Raw genomic sequence first — 14547 nt, forward strand, 5'->3', positions numbered from 1 at the left:
TGACTCATTTTAAAGAGATATGTATATTTTGTCACTGGCAATAGAGCCTAAGAAAAATCCAAGTTGCCACCTATTCAAATAATACTTACTGTTTTATCTTTGACACTAGTGCACTTTTACTGAACAGAACATATCCTAGAGTCACAAAAGGAAGAGGTAGGATAAGCAGAAGTAATTGTCTAGTGACTAGTTTTTAATCATTGAAAAAAAGTAGTTTGAACTAATGTCTGTCTTAAGGTTTATCAATAGCTGGCTGGAACTTGTATCTGTGATTCACAGAATGCGCTCACCATCCTACTCATTTAATCCACTTGATAATTTATGAAAGAGGTACTGTTCTCACGTTTCAGGTTGGAAAATTGACTCCTCTAAGAACTCACAGCTAGTGGCAGACTGGATCCACACTCAGCACTCAGACTTCAGAACCGATTGACTAGTGCTTTCCAGTATTTACTGGGCTTCACCTCTAGTCGCTTGGATACCACATTGAGTGTACAGCATAGCTGAGATCTATGTGTGCTTATATGAAACCTGAGTATCTTATTGCTAGACTAGGTGGCTTAGTTTTTCTTCTGAAGTGGCAAAATATTTGGAACTAAGAAGTAGAAAGCTGGGTTCTGGTCTTGCAGTTGCCACAAACTGACGGACAACTTTGTGTTCATTTCCTCCCTTGTCAAATGAAAGCACTTGGTCTTTGAGTTCTCTAAGCATCCTTCTAGTTCTTAAATTCTGTGTTTCCAAATTTAATTGGTACTGTTCCTCTCAAAATCATTATAAAACTTCCATTTAAGATGATGAGTCCAAATGTTTACATAGGTTTCTTCTCTTCTAATTGTGTAAGTCAGGAATTTATAGCCTTTGAGTTTTGAACAGTGTAGTGACAAAATCCCTTTGCAGTGGTTGCAGGTAAACCTTTCTAGTCCACCATATTCTAGTCTGTAAGAAATAGTGTTGCATAGTGAAACCCTGACCCTGAGTTTGAAGAATGGGAAATGAGTTATGCCAGAGTTCATGCAGTAGACATACAGAGAGCATCAGTATAAGTACTTGCAAGAGCTTGAGCTGCCAGCTTGTGTGGAAGGTAGACCCACAAATAGGAAATGTCACTGTATTTGCAAGGACTCTGAAGATGATGTGTGCAGAGTCCCAAGAGAGGTAAGAGAAGGAGAGAGTTCCATCTATAGTATGGAAGGGTATGTGCCAGCAAAGGCTTATCAGAGAATGAGAATTTGCAGCTAGAGGAAGGGTAATGCATCATTTTCAGCCAAAGGAAACTGGTAGAGAAGAGCAGAGCCCTTAAGGAGACTGCTTCAGAGAACCCCAGGTAGCTCTGTTCATGTCTCATGCTGGAGGAAGATGCCACACTAGAAAGGTAACTTGTGTCTAGCTTGCAAGTACCTAGGCATCAAGGTGACTTTTTCAGAAGGTAAGGAAGAACAAGCCTCTCGTAGAGATGACAGAAGAGATGCTGGGGTTTCTTGCTTTGCCAACTAGAGGTGGAAGAACATTCTCTACAAGAGGATAAGTATAAGAAAACCCACGGGGACCTGAGCTGGCATAGGGGCTATGCTTATCTTCATCTATGGCCCTTCTCTGGCGCTGGCTGCCCTCATACTTTAGGGTTTTATACTATATCCAGTGAAGTTTGGGCCTTTTTCTCAGCAGTGCAGAGTCACTGAAGGTTGCCACGCTGGGTAATAAAGTGAGCAGAATTACATTTGGAAGAATCCAAGAGCAGCAAAATGGAAGCAAGATTAGGGGGATGTCAGAGCCTGTTTTAAGCCAAGAGCAGAGGGGATTATGGAGAAGGGAATGAAGCTGAGAAGTACTGGGTTAGAATAATGATCAGTCCTGTTAGTTAAAACTTACTGAGTGCTTACTGTATACGAGATTCCTTTACATTCACAATCTCATTTAATACTCACAGCAACCTATGAAGTAGACACTAGTATTACTAGTGTCTGCATTCTACAGATAGGGGAACTGAGGCACAGAGACATGAAGGAACTTACTGTATATAACTTTAAATACAACTGTCAGGACAAACCAATGGCTCGGTCAAGCTGAACGTAATTTCAGTGACCTTTTCATATTCACCTATATCTGAAAGACTCCAGTTGGAACTTTAACTTAGGTCCTTTCTGTGCCTCCCTAGAGTATTTATAAATACTTCTCTTATATAGGTAGATGTAGCACAAATACCAGGGAGGGAACTACATCCTCAGAGTAAGCAGGAGCCTTCTGAGGAGCCCAAGGTATCATGAAGACAGCTCCATAGCAGAAAACGCACATGCTTGTGAAGCCAGTTACTTAGGTTCTGTATAGCTGTCTTGCATCCAACTTTGGATTCTGTTCTTTACAAATTAAACAGAAATGTTCTTTGCATTCCCAGCAGCTGCTTGGTGTCCTTATAGTCATTTGGATGGAAGAGCAAGTGCCACAGGAAGAATTGTGAGCCCCCACAACCAGATTGGAGATTTAATCACAGCTCAGGTGGCAGTTCAGGGTCAGGGATGTAGACTCCAAAGAGTAGTTAGTGCCAGCAGTAGGTTAGACAGCCACAGCCCAAAAAGTAGAGTGTGTCAGAGTTTATATGCCCACCACTTTCTTTCCAGAAATTTCCATATTCTCTGGGACTTAATATAGCTCTTTTTTTGGGTGTGGGGGGGAACAGCACTTCCTTTTCTCTTTCCCCTTCCAATTCAGAGTTGAAAAGTATACTCAAAGGAGCATAGCAAGGAAATCTTGAGACACAAGTGTGATAAACAGAGTAATAATTTCAAAACTATGTAAAGCTATGATAATTACACACAATTAACTTTTAAAAGCCAAGTGAAATTGTAGAATATTATTTCAGATTTTATTCTTAAATGTAGACTAATTGGTTTTGGCTGCATCAATCTTTCAATTAAATTTATCTCCTGGTAAGATTCTGCTTGCAACAAGGGGATTGGACTATGAGCACATGATAAAAGCGAGAGCACACAAGGAAGGGGTGAGGATAGGTAAGACACCTAAAAAACTAGCTAGCATTTGTTGCCCTTAATGCAGAGAAACTAAAGCAGATACCTTAAAGCAACTGAGGCCAATAGGAAAAGGAGACCAGGAACTAGAGAAAAGGTTAGATTAAAAAGAATTAACCTAGAAGGTAACACCCACGCACAGGAAGTCAATGTGAGTCAATGCCCTGTATAGCTATCCTTATCTCAACCAGCAAAACCCCTTGTTCCTTCCTATTATTGCTTATACTCTCTCTACAACAAAATTAGAGATAAGGGCAAAATAGTTTCTGCTGGGTATTGAGGGGGGGAGCGGGAGGGGATGGAGTGGGTGGTAAGGGAGGGGGTGGGGTCAGGGGGGAGAAATAAACCAAGCCTTGTATGCACATATGAATAATAAAAGAAAAATGAAAAAAAAAAAAAAAAGATTCTGCTTGTCTCCACAGTTTAAGGGAAGTGTGTTCTTTTGGCCTTGTCACCGTGTAGCACAGTTGCCACTACTTGGCTCTTCACTCACCTCAGGCAAGGTAACAACTGTTTTCATATCATATCTCAAAGTATTAATTAATTTTGATTGCTTTTTTTAACACATAAATCCTCTTTAAAAGTTTACTATGTAAACACAGTATTTCACCTATAATACCCTTTAGTTCCATATCTGCCCCAGACTTGAATGACAAGCTTGCTTCATGAATTAATGTCTGTGATTGGCAGAATTCTAAGATGGTTCCTTTGTTCTCTATCCCCTGGTGTATGTCACATTATGTTATGTATATGGCAGAGGGGATTTTACAAATATAATTAGGGTCCATAATAAGTTGACTTTAAGGTAGGAATGTCTTAGTTCAGGCTGCTCTAACAAAGTGCCAAAGACTAGTGGCTTATAAACGATGGAATTACTTCTCATGTTTCTGGAGGCTGGAAATCTGAGCTCAGGTTGCCAGAATGGTTGGGTCCAGGGAGGGCCCACTTCATGGTTGCAGATGGCCAAACTCTCTTTGTATCCTCACATGGCAGAAAGAGACCTAGACAGCTTTCCGAGACCTCTTTTATAAGGGCACCAATCCTATTCACGAGGGCTTTACCCTTATGACCTGATCACCTCCCCAGACCCCACCTCCTAATACCATCACATTGAGGGTAAGGATATCAATGCAGGAACTTCGGAAGAGTGCAAATACCTAGTCCACAGCAGGGAGAATAATAAGCTAATCCTTTCAAACTCAAGAATGTCTCTGGCCGGGAACAGAAGAGGAAATTGGAGATACATTCAAAATATGTGAGAGTTTTGATGTGAGACAGTTTCCCTGTTGCTGACAAGGGAAGGGGGGGCACCTGAGAGTGAGGAGCAGTCTCTGGTCAGTAGCTAGCAAGAAGTCAGCAGTGTCAGTCTTAAAACTGCAACTGGTTCTGCCACCTGTGGACCCAAGAGACAAGAGAGTGCAACCAGTCAGCATCTTGATTTCAGTGTAGTATATTTATATAAGCTTAACTGTATTCCAGTTCTCTCTTCTGTCTGCCTACCTATTTCTCTGTCTACTAGTCTGTGTTAGTCAGCTTTCTGTTGTTGTAACAAAATACCTAAGAAAAGCAACTTAAAAGAGTAAAGTTTTTTTTTTGCTCATGGTTTTAGAGGCTTCAGCTGGCTCCATTGCTTTGGGCCTGAAACGAAGCAGAATATCATGATGGCAGGAGAATGTGGGAGAGGAGGAGGCTGCTCACCACATGGTGACCAGGAAGTACACACACACACACACACACACACACACACACACACACACACAGAGCAATATTAGGGACAAGATATTTCCTTCAAAGGCATGTCCCTAATATTCCATTTGCTTGTGATCCAGTCACCTCTCATTAGTGCCATTAGCTGGGGACCAAGCCTTCAACATGTGAACCTTTAGGAATATTTTATGTCCAAACCACACTGTACAGGTATCTGTCTTTCTGAGCAACTTAAAACACCCGAATCATTTGATCAAGATGACTGGTTTTGGTGTGTGGAGGGGAACCTTCACATTTATTGAGCCAAAAGGTATACGGTCCTTATTTTGCCAGTGTCTATAAAATGCTTTAAAACATTATTTAAATTTAACGTAATTAGGCTTTGCAAGTAGTGACATTTTTTTTATTGTTTTATTCTTCACGTGTATACAAGGCTTGGGTCATTTCTCCCCCCTGCCCCCACCCACTCCCTTACCACCCACTCCGCCCCCTGCCTCTCCCCCCCATTCCCACAATACCTGGCAGAAGCTATTTTGCCCTTATCTCTAATTTTGTTGAAGAGAGAGTATAAGCAATAATAGGAAGGAACAAGGGTTTTTGCTGGTTGAGATAAGGATAGCTATACAGGGAGTTGACTCACATTAATTTCCTGTGCGTGTGTGTTACCTTCTAGGTTAATTCTTTTTGATCTTACCTTTTCTCTAGTTCCTGGTCCCCTTTTCCTATTGGCCTCAGTTGCTTTTAAGGTATCTGCTTTAGTTTCTCTGTGTTAAGGGCAACAAATGCTAGCTAATTTTTTAGGTGTCTTACCTATTCTCACTCCTCCCTTGTGTGCTCTCGCTTTTATCATGTGCTCAAAGTCCAATCCTGTTGTTGTGATTGCCCTTGATCTAATGTCCAAATATGAGGGAGAACATATGATATTTGGTCTTTTGGGCCAGGTTAACCTCACTCAGAATGATGTACTCCAATTCCACCCATTTACCAGCGAATGATAACATTTTGTTCTTCTTCATGGCTGCATAAAATTCGATTGTGTATAGATACCACATTTTCTTAATCCATTCGTTGGTGGTGGGGCATCTTGGCTGTTTCCATAACTTGGCTATTGTGAATAGTGCCGCAATAAACATGGGTGTGCAGGTGCCTCTGGAGTAACCTGTGTCACAGTCTTTTGGGTATAGCCCCAAGAGTGTTATTGCTGGATCAAATGGTAGATCAATGTTTAGCTTTTTAAGTAGCCTCCAAGTTTTTTTCCAGAGTGGTTGTACTAGTTTACATTCCCACCAACAGTGTAAGAAGGTTCCTTTTTCCCCACCTCCTCGCCAACACCTGTTGTTGGTGGTGTTGTTAATGATGGCTATTCTAACAGGGGTGAGGTAGAATCTTAGTGTGGTTTTAATTTGCATTTTCTTTATTGCTAGAGATGGTGAGCATTTTTTCATGTGTTTTTTGGCTATTTGAATTTCTTCTTTTGAGAAAGTTCTGTTTAGTTCACTTGCCCATTTCTTTATTGGTTCATTAGTTTGGGGAGAATTTAGTTTTTTAAGTTCCCTATATATTCTGGTTATCAGTCCTTTGTCTGATATGTAGCTGGCAAATATTTTCTCCCACTCTGTGGGTGGTCTCTTCAGTTTAGAGACCATTTCTTTTGATGAACAGAAGCTTTTTAGTTTTATGAGGTCCCATTTATCTATGCTATCTCTTAGTTGCTATGCTGGTGGGGTTTCGTTGAGAAAGTTCTTACCTATACCTACTAACTCCAGAGTATTTCCTACTCTTTCCTGTATAAGTAGTGACATTTTATCTGTAATTGCTAACATACTTTCACTAAAACGGACTTTTTGTTTTTAAAAAAAAGGTGTATGTAAGTGCCATGTGCTTGAGGATTCTCATGACTGTATCTTGCCTTACCTCAAGCCAAATTGTCTCATATTACAAGTTTGGGAAATGGCTCTGTAGTACTAACTGGCAAAATGATTTGCCTCAGAAAATTTTACTAACAATGTATCTTTAAACGATATAATTGATTAGGAAATATAACTAACCGCAGTACCAGTCTAATTAATGGTGATGTTTAGTTAGTATTTGTAAATGCTTACTTTTGGGCTGTGTGTGTGTGTGTTTGTGTGTGTACGTGTTTGTGTGTGTGCCTGTGAATTTTAGAAAGAAATGATCACTCTTCTACTTTGTTTTCCAGTTCTATTTTGAGAAGTTGCACCTTACCTGAGATACTTTGTAAGTCACAGATGTAGAGTGCTGTCTGGCTGCTACAGAGCAACCTACTTGGAAGAATAAACTTTCTAGTGTTATGTGCCATCTGCATTTTAAAAATTCTTTGTTATGCTATGTACAGAGATTATTAAAATTCATTGGTTTTGTATATTGGTACTGTAAAAAATCATAGATCTTCAGCATTAGCCTATGTCTAAGTCTTTGTTTCTTTCCATAATTTTTTTTTTGTGTGTGTACAAGTCTGGGTGATATTTTTGGAAATCTACTTACTATGAGAAAATTCTAAAAACTGCCAAATATGTAATTAAACGTTTTTCTGAAGACTCTATATCTGGTGTAACTTCTATAGCAATTTTAAAATATTTTGAAAATTTTACTCTTCTGTAGTTTCTGTTTATTTCTCACAAAATTAAAGTGACTGATGAAATTTGAGACAAAATGATACTAAAATGTCTTTAAAGTTTGACCTATGGCCTAGTTTAGCCTCTTGAAAAAACATGGATTTTACATAACATTTCCTCCTGAAAAAAATCACTCCTTTATTTTATTAGTTGATGTGAAACATACAGTGTGAGTCATTGGACACCTGCCTGCTTTTGTTTGTCTCTCAGTGAGTGTGAGCTTCTCCCCCAAATCACAGTGTGATAAAATACACATGTTGCACAAACAAAATGCATGAGCTTACTGATGTTCACTGGCCAACACTGGAGGACAAACTAGCTGTATCAGACCTGCTGATTATTGTAGATTAATAGTTTTTAAGAATACCTTTCCTGGGTAAATCTGAGTCCCTTCCTTGCTTACACAAAACATTCCTTGGTATGGTCACTCTGCTAGAAAATTTAGTATATTTTCAGTGTTTTTAAAAATATTGGGATTATAGTTGCTCACCAGTTTTTCTAAAAATTGCTTGATGTAGTAGGCATATCTTTTAAATATTAGGTATGGTTCAGTATTTTAGAGCATAAAACTTCAGGTTTGACTTAAGTAGGAATTCTATTTCATACAGCAGGAATCTTTTAGGTCTAATTCTTGGTTAATCTACTGATGATAGAGGAGTCCTTTGACCATTGAAAAAGAGGTAATAGTATATCTCTAATCTGTTTTTCCTCTTTCGTTTCATACATTCCTTTTTGCTCGGATTTCAGCATGAGGTTCTTTGAACACATTACTACCTAATGTTTTGTCTAAATTAATCTCTATTTCCTTCTTACTGGGATTTCACAGTAAAGAATAAAGCTGGAAAACACAAATCTTTAACTTGCTTAGAACTTATAATGTGGGGGCCTTTGAGTAACATACTCATCCAAAAACAGACTTTAGACCAACAGAGATTTGTTGGTGTTTATTAGGGTAGGGAGAGATCAATAGAAGATACTTGAAAAATGCTCTGCTTTCTTTGAGTGGCTTAAATGTTGAATAAGACCCAAGTATTTAACTTATATTTAGACTAACTTGACGTGGATATTCGTTAACTTATACCCAAGATCACTCACTTGGAAACCATTTTTTTTACATACCTACTTTGTTGCCCAGCAGTCTTGTGGAGACTCAGCAAACAGATGATGTTGGGTTTAAAGAGCGGATGGTCTGGGTGGGGACACGGGGGTTCCTGTGTACTTTATGTGTATGCACTCAAAGTAAAATTAGGTCTGTGATGATTTAAATACTTCCTTAGCATTTACTTTATCTTAAACATGTAAACGTGATACTTTTAGTCAGCAAGGGGACTAGAAATCACTTTTCTATTAGTCAGCATGCCATGACAGCAAATACACAGCTTTACTTATTCTGAATGTTTTCCTAGAATAAAAAAATCCTGTGGAGCAAGGGAAGAGGAAAAAAAAAAAACATACTTCTGGATTTGATTAGCATATTATCGATCTTGCTATAAAGAATAAAATTGCTTTCTTTTTTAAATTCTAGCACATTTTCAGAAAACAGGAATCTCTTAATCATTGTGTTAGAGTTTCTGTGCTGTAGACGCCGAGGGAGCAGCTAAGAGTGGAGTTAGTTCCTAGGTATGTAGTCACAGTCATGACCAAATTGATGCACATAGCCTGGCTTTTCCTTTCGGTGCTTCTCAGCAATGTCACTTAGGTACTTAATGTAACCATAAATTTTCTTGTTGATGGTAAATTCTAGAAAAGATGTTTCATTTATATTCCTTTTGACTTTTTTTTTTGGCGATTAGCGTAAAAATACTTATTATTTTCCTCTCTGCATTAGAGATAGTTGAGGTTACCCCATTTATAGCAATGCCTCTGACTTAGTTTTGTAAATATCTTAGAACCAAAGCTTAGGAATGTGTGAATTGAACATTCAAAATACCAGTTTAAAAAAACTCTTAAATGTAAGAAGATATAAGAAAGAGTTTTCTTAAATGTATGATAAAATATTTTTACTAATTTTAGAATAATATTCTGGTCTTTATGAAATAAACTTGAGTTTCTAAAGTAGTACAGCAGTGTAGTAATGATGAATGCTATAAACCCTGTGAAATTATTCTGAAATAAAAAACACCAGATATTAGTTCACATTTTGCAAACCAGAAGTCAGGTGTTTAAATGGTACTTCTTTGAAGTGAACACTTATACTAAAATTGACTTAAAAAACAAGACAAGACACACACAAAACTCTAGTGTTCTGAAAGTAGTTTATATATTTTGGTTGGATAATCAAGAACCATACTGCTTAAACTGTATTTTACTGCCTTGTGAGTGTCAGTTTAGGCTTGGGTTCAGCTTCAAGTCACAGAAACTCACAGGCAAAGTCCAGATAGGAGATCTAAGATTGGTATGTTGTCCAAAAGGATTGAGACCCAAGTTTGTTCTTCATTGTTACAATGGCCTGGCCTCGGTTTTAGTTCTAAGTTCCTGTCAAGGTCTCAGATAATTGTTGCCAGTATAGTTATCATATTCAATAATCATATCCCCATTCCATCTGTCAGGAATAATAAAAAGGTAAAAGAAGGGCACATCCTTCCTGAAGATATATCTTGGTTTCCACTTACTCTTAGCATTCTATTGGAGATATAAGCTAGAGTACTGGCAAGAAAAAGAAAAAAAAAATAGCATCCAAATTGGACACGGGGTTGTAAAAGTGTTCACAGATGACATATACTTGTACATAGAAAATTCTAAGGGATGTATTTTTCGTAAAGGCTGCTAGAACCAACAAGTTCAACTGTCACAATATAGAAGATCAACATACAAAAATTAATTGTGTATTAGCAAACACTCCAGAAATAGATTGGATGATTCCATTTTCAATAGATAAAAATTTTCAATAGGAATAAATTTAACAAACTAAGTACAAGACTTGTACACTGAGAACTACCAAACACTGTTAAAATAAATATGAGCTATATAAATGGAATGGTATCCCACGTTCACAGATGCTGGAAATGCAAAGGGCCCAGGAAAGCTGCAACAATCTTGAAAAAGAACAAAGTTGAACTCACATTTCCAAATTTAAAAATTTACTACAAAGCTTCAGTAAGAATAAATAGATGGGACAATGGAATAATAGGGAGATACTAGATACCGATTTTGACAAGGATCAAGACTATTCAATACTGAAAGGATAGTCTTTTTAACAGTTGATGCTTAGACTCTTGGATATCCACATGCCAAAAAATGCAGTTGGACCCCTACTTACAATATTCACAAAAATTAATTCAAAATGAATTATACACTTAAATGTAAAGGCTAAAACTATGAAACATAGGTATAAATCTTCTTGACCTTGGGTTCACAATGAATTTTCACATATGATGCTAAAAGCACAAATACTGAACAGAAAAATAAAGTTGCCTTTATCAAACTTTCAAAATTTTGTGCTTCAAAGGGCACTATGAACAAAGTGAAACACAGTCCACATAAGAGGAACTATGTATAGAACATATATCTGGCAAGAAACTTTTATCTAGAATAGATAAAGAACTGTTACAGCTCAATAATAAAGATATGTAACTAAAATCTAGGTAAAGAATTTGGGTAAACATTTCTCTAAAATTATACAAGTGACTGATAAATTCGTGAAAAGATGTTCCTTATCACTAAGCATTAGAGATACACAAATCCAAACCACGATGGGATACCACTGTATATCTACTAGGATGGCTACAATTAAAAAGATGGACATAGTTAGTGTGGGTGAAGATGTGCAGAAGCTAGAATGTTCATTGCTAAGGAGAATGTAAAATAGTACAGCCACTTTGGGAAACAGACTGGCAGTTCCTTCAATTTAGAGTTACTACATGACCCAACAATTTTATCCCTAGGTGTACATCCACATAATATGAAAACATATATCCACACAAAAACTTGTACATAGATGTTTATAGTAATATTCATTATTCAGTAACCACCAAAGCCAAATAATCCAAACATCTGACATTTAGTGAGTGAATAAAGAAAAGGTGGTATATTCGTACAATCAAATATTATTTGGCCAAAAAAAGGAATTAACTACTGGTATATGCAGCAACATAGGTAAACCTTGAAAACCTTATGTCAGGTGAAAGAAGCCAGAAACAAAAGACCATATGTTTTATAATTCCACTTACAGGAATTGTCCACCAGAGGAAAAACTATAGATACAGAAAGTTGATTCATGGCTCCCTATAAATGTGACTAGGGAATGTATGCTAATAGCTGTGTAGTTTCTGTTGGGAGTGATAGAAGTGTTCTGAAATAATATTATAGTAATGATTGCACATCGTTGCTGTGAATATGTTAAAACCATTGGATTGTAAACTTTGGTGAATTTTCTAATATGTTGAAGAAATTTTTTTTAAGAAAAGATGATCATAGAAGTTGTACATGGCATTTCCTCTATATCCTCCTGACTATTGCCTAGTTGCATTGTTACACCTAATTGCTGTCAGGGCTGGGAACAGATTCTGCATTCTGGGCAGCTCAGTTAACATAAGGGATCATTACTGAAGACAAAGTGACTGGAATAATGGTGACATCTAGCAATCTCTGCCATGCTCAGTTAAAAAATGAATCATAACGACAAAACTGATAGGAGTTATTGTGGTGAAGGCAATGATGAAAAGTTCCCATTATCCTGAAATAGTAATGTATTGGGAAAAAAGATGTAAGTATAAGGACAGGTCTGAGAAAATAAAATTGTCCTTATTTTTTATAAGACAGGAGGTTAATACCTTTAATTTCATCTGATAGTTTATGAATATGTGGGAGCTAAGTAGTAAAAAGTGACCATGTTCAATTATCAATGGTTTATTAATAGCAGCTGGGTGATTGACTTTAGCCTGGAAAGAGGATAATGAAAGTCCTTGACTCCCTAGAATGCCACAGTCTAATTATAGAAACATGATACATATATATATATATTTATATGTAAAATGTCAAATGATAAAAGATAGTTTATAATTACTATAAAATGAAAAAACCCCATAATAAATGCTACTCAAGTTCAGTTGCCTGAGAGAATGTTGTCAGCTGAGGTATTTGGAGACATTTATAACAGCACTCTTTGAGAACTTAATGTGTGGCTAATAGTTTTAAGCACCTGATAAGTTTTATCTCACTTCCTTCTCACAACAGGTGCAAGAGCTGAGTCACCCATTGGCGTGAAATCTCTAGGGCCCTTGCTCTGAACTCTGTTGGCACATTAACACACTGAGAAATTTCAGAACATGCAGGCTCTTGAGCCCTACCCCTAAGGATTCTGATTTCATTGGTCTGAGATAGGACTTGATTGGAGTATAAATCTCCCGATGATTATAGTGAACATCAGCCTAGGGTCAGAACTGTTTTCCTCAGGACTGCAGGATCTTCTCACACAAGAGACAATTGGCTCTGAGACAATCTGATAGGTTTTCATTTTTAGAAGTGATTAGAACATGACAGTTGCTAAGTCCGAGTAGTACTGTTGTTGAGTATAGTTAAACAGTTTTTCTAGATGCCTTCCTTTGTACCACAAGACATGTCTTAGTGTTCACAAAATGACAATACCTAGAAGCAAGCTGCACCATTGAAGTAGATGAGTGCAGAAATATGCAGGCGTATGTACATCCTTGGAGGATCATTTGATAGAGTAGAATGTTATCCATGACTTCTGGATACTAAAATTATTCATTATGTCTGCCCATATTTAGAACACTGATTTTGTTTTTACACTCATACACTATCTGTGCCAGAAGCTTTGTCTTTTTTTTTTTTTTTAACCATTTGGGAAGCTCTAACCAAGTGGCTTCAGATATAGTACCTGTATTTGATTTATACCCACGTCTGTTCCTTCCTCTTTAGTCCTACACAGTCGTATAATACCTCAACCATTAAGCTAAAAGCACTCCTTCTCTTCTTCCTGAAGCTTTGGGTTCTTCAGTTTCCATTGATTTCAAATTATTACCTGTGCTTCAGTGATTTCCTGTAACCATATCCTTCCTGATTGCTTTATAATTTCTTCCTTTTAATAGTTACGTGCCAATTAGTTATTTCTTTCAGGATTCTCCTCCCCTTTTATTATTTTCTCTTTTGAATATCCTACTACCTTCTCATTGCAGGCAACATTTTTGTTTTTGATTTTTGTGACTTCCGTATCATTTTTCTGTAGCAGTTTGCTGTGACATCACATCTTCACCTCCTCCCCCCTCACATGCCCTTTTGTATACCTTATTTGGATTGTAGTCCTGTGGGACAGAGAAATATTGTCACAATGCTATATTCTATTCTTGTTTATCTGGGAGACAATGAAAGAACCAGGACCTCATACATTGAATTAGCATTTAAAGAAAATTTAATTATATTACTCAGTTTATAGAATGAAATGCAACTAAAGGAATGAGCAGTAGGATTTGTTATTTATGAAGAATACTTACAAAGAATGGCCTCTATAACAAAAGCTTTGGGGTTGTTAGTATAATCAGGAGATTGCAGATGCTGAAGGTTTTGTCTGTAGATGTTTTAGTTCAGGTAAACTAACTAGTGTAACAGGAAAGGAGACTGCAGCCATCACTGGTGTAATAGCACAGTGGAAGGGTATTGCCACATGGCAGCACAGTGTGTGGTCAGGGAATGATAAGTAGTTTGTTCCACTGTGTATTAATTAGGAATCTAGACTGCTGGCAGCTGTGCTATCTTTGGCTTGTTCTAAGGTGGTCCTGGGAATCAATATTTAGCTGTTGATGGAGGAAAGAGCACAGAGGATAGCTTGTGAGCTGCTTTTGTGGGTAAGGCTAGAGCAGAAGTGGGAACACATCTCTGCTTACATCTCATTGGCTAGAACTCAGTGCCATGGCAACATTAGCATCAATGGTACCACACACTATGTCTACTGTGCACCTGGAAAGTAGAAGAGACTTACTTGGTGATCAGCTCCTGACACTGAAGGTATTTTAAAAAATTTTTAAATTGTGAGAGAAATGTAGTAGTTTGACTGCTTACCTGAGTTATTGGTTTCCTTCCTTCATGAAAAGGAACACATAGTTAAAATAATGCCATATGATTTAATACCAGTGAGAAATTTCAAGTTCAGTATTATGACTTAACCAATTTTCCTTTTGACATTGGGAAAAACAGGACAACTAACAACTACTTGTAATAAGGGA

General features: G+C 37.4%; 1 protein-coding gene across 15 annotated transcripts in view; it reads left to right on the forward strand.

The window, feature by feature from the left end:
• Garem1 (GRB2 associated regulator of MAPK1 subtype 1) overlaps positions 1-14547 on the forward strand; it is a 189589-nt gene that overhangs the window by 43647 nt on the left and 131395 nt on the right. The window contains exon 1 of one of the 15 annotated variants that reach the window (XM_074070071.1): positions 3441-3526. The exons of the other annotated variants lie outside the window; for them this stretch is intronic. The gene's annotated coding sequence lies outside the window, so the exon portion shown is untranslated. Of the gene's footprint in view, positions 1-3440; positions 3527-14547 lie in introns of those variants that run through there. 15 annotated transcript variants of the gene reach the window in all.

This window comes from Castor canadensis, chromosome 4, assembly GCF_047511655.1.
Source record: "Castor canadensis chromosome 4, mCasCan1.hap1v2, whole genome shotgun sequence".
In the NCBI taxonomy this organism is placed as follows: Eukaryota; Metazoa; Chordata; class Mammalia; order Rodentia; family Castoridae; genus Castor; species Castor canadensis.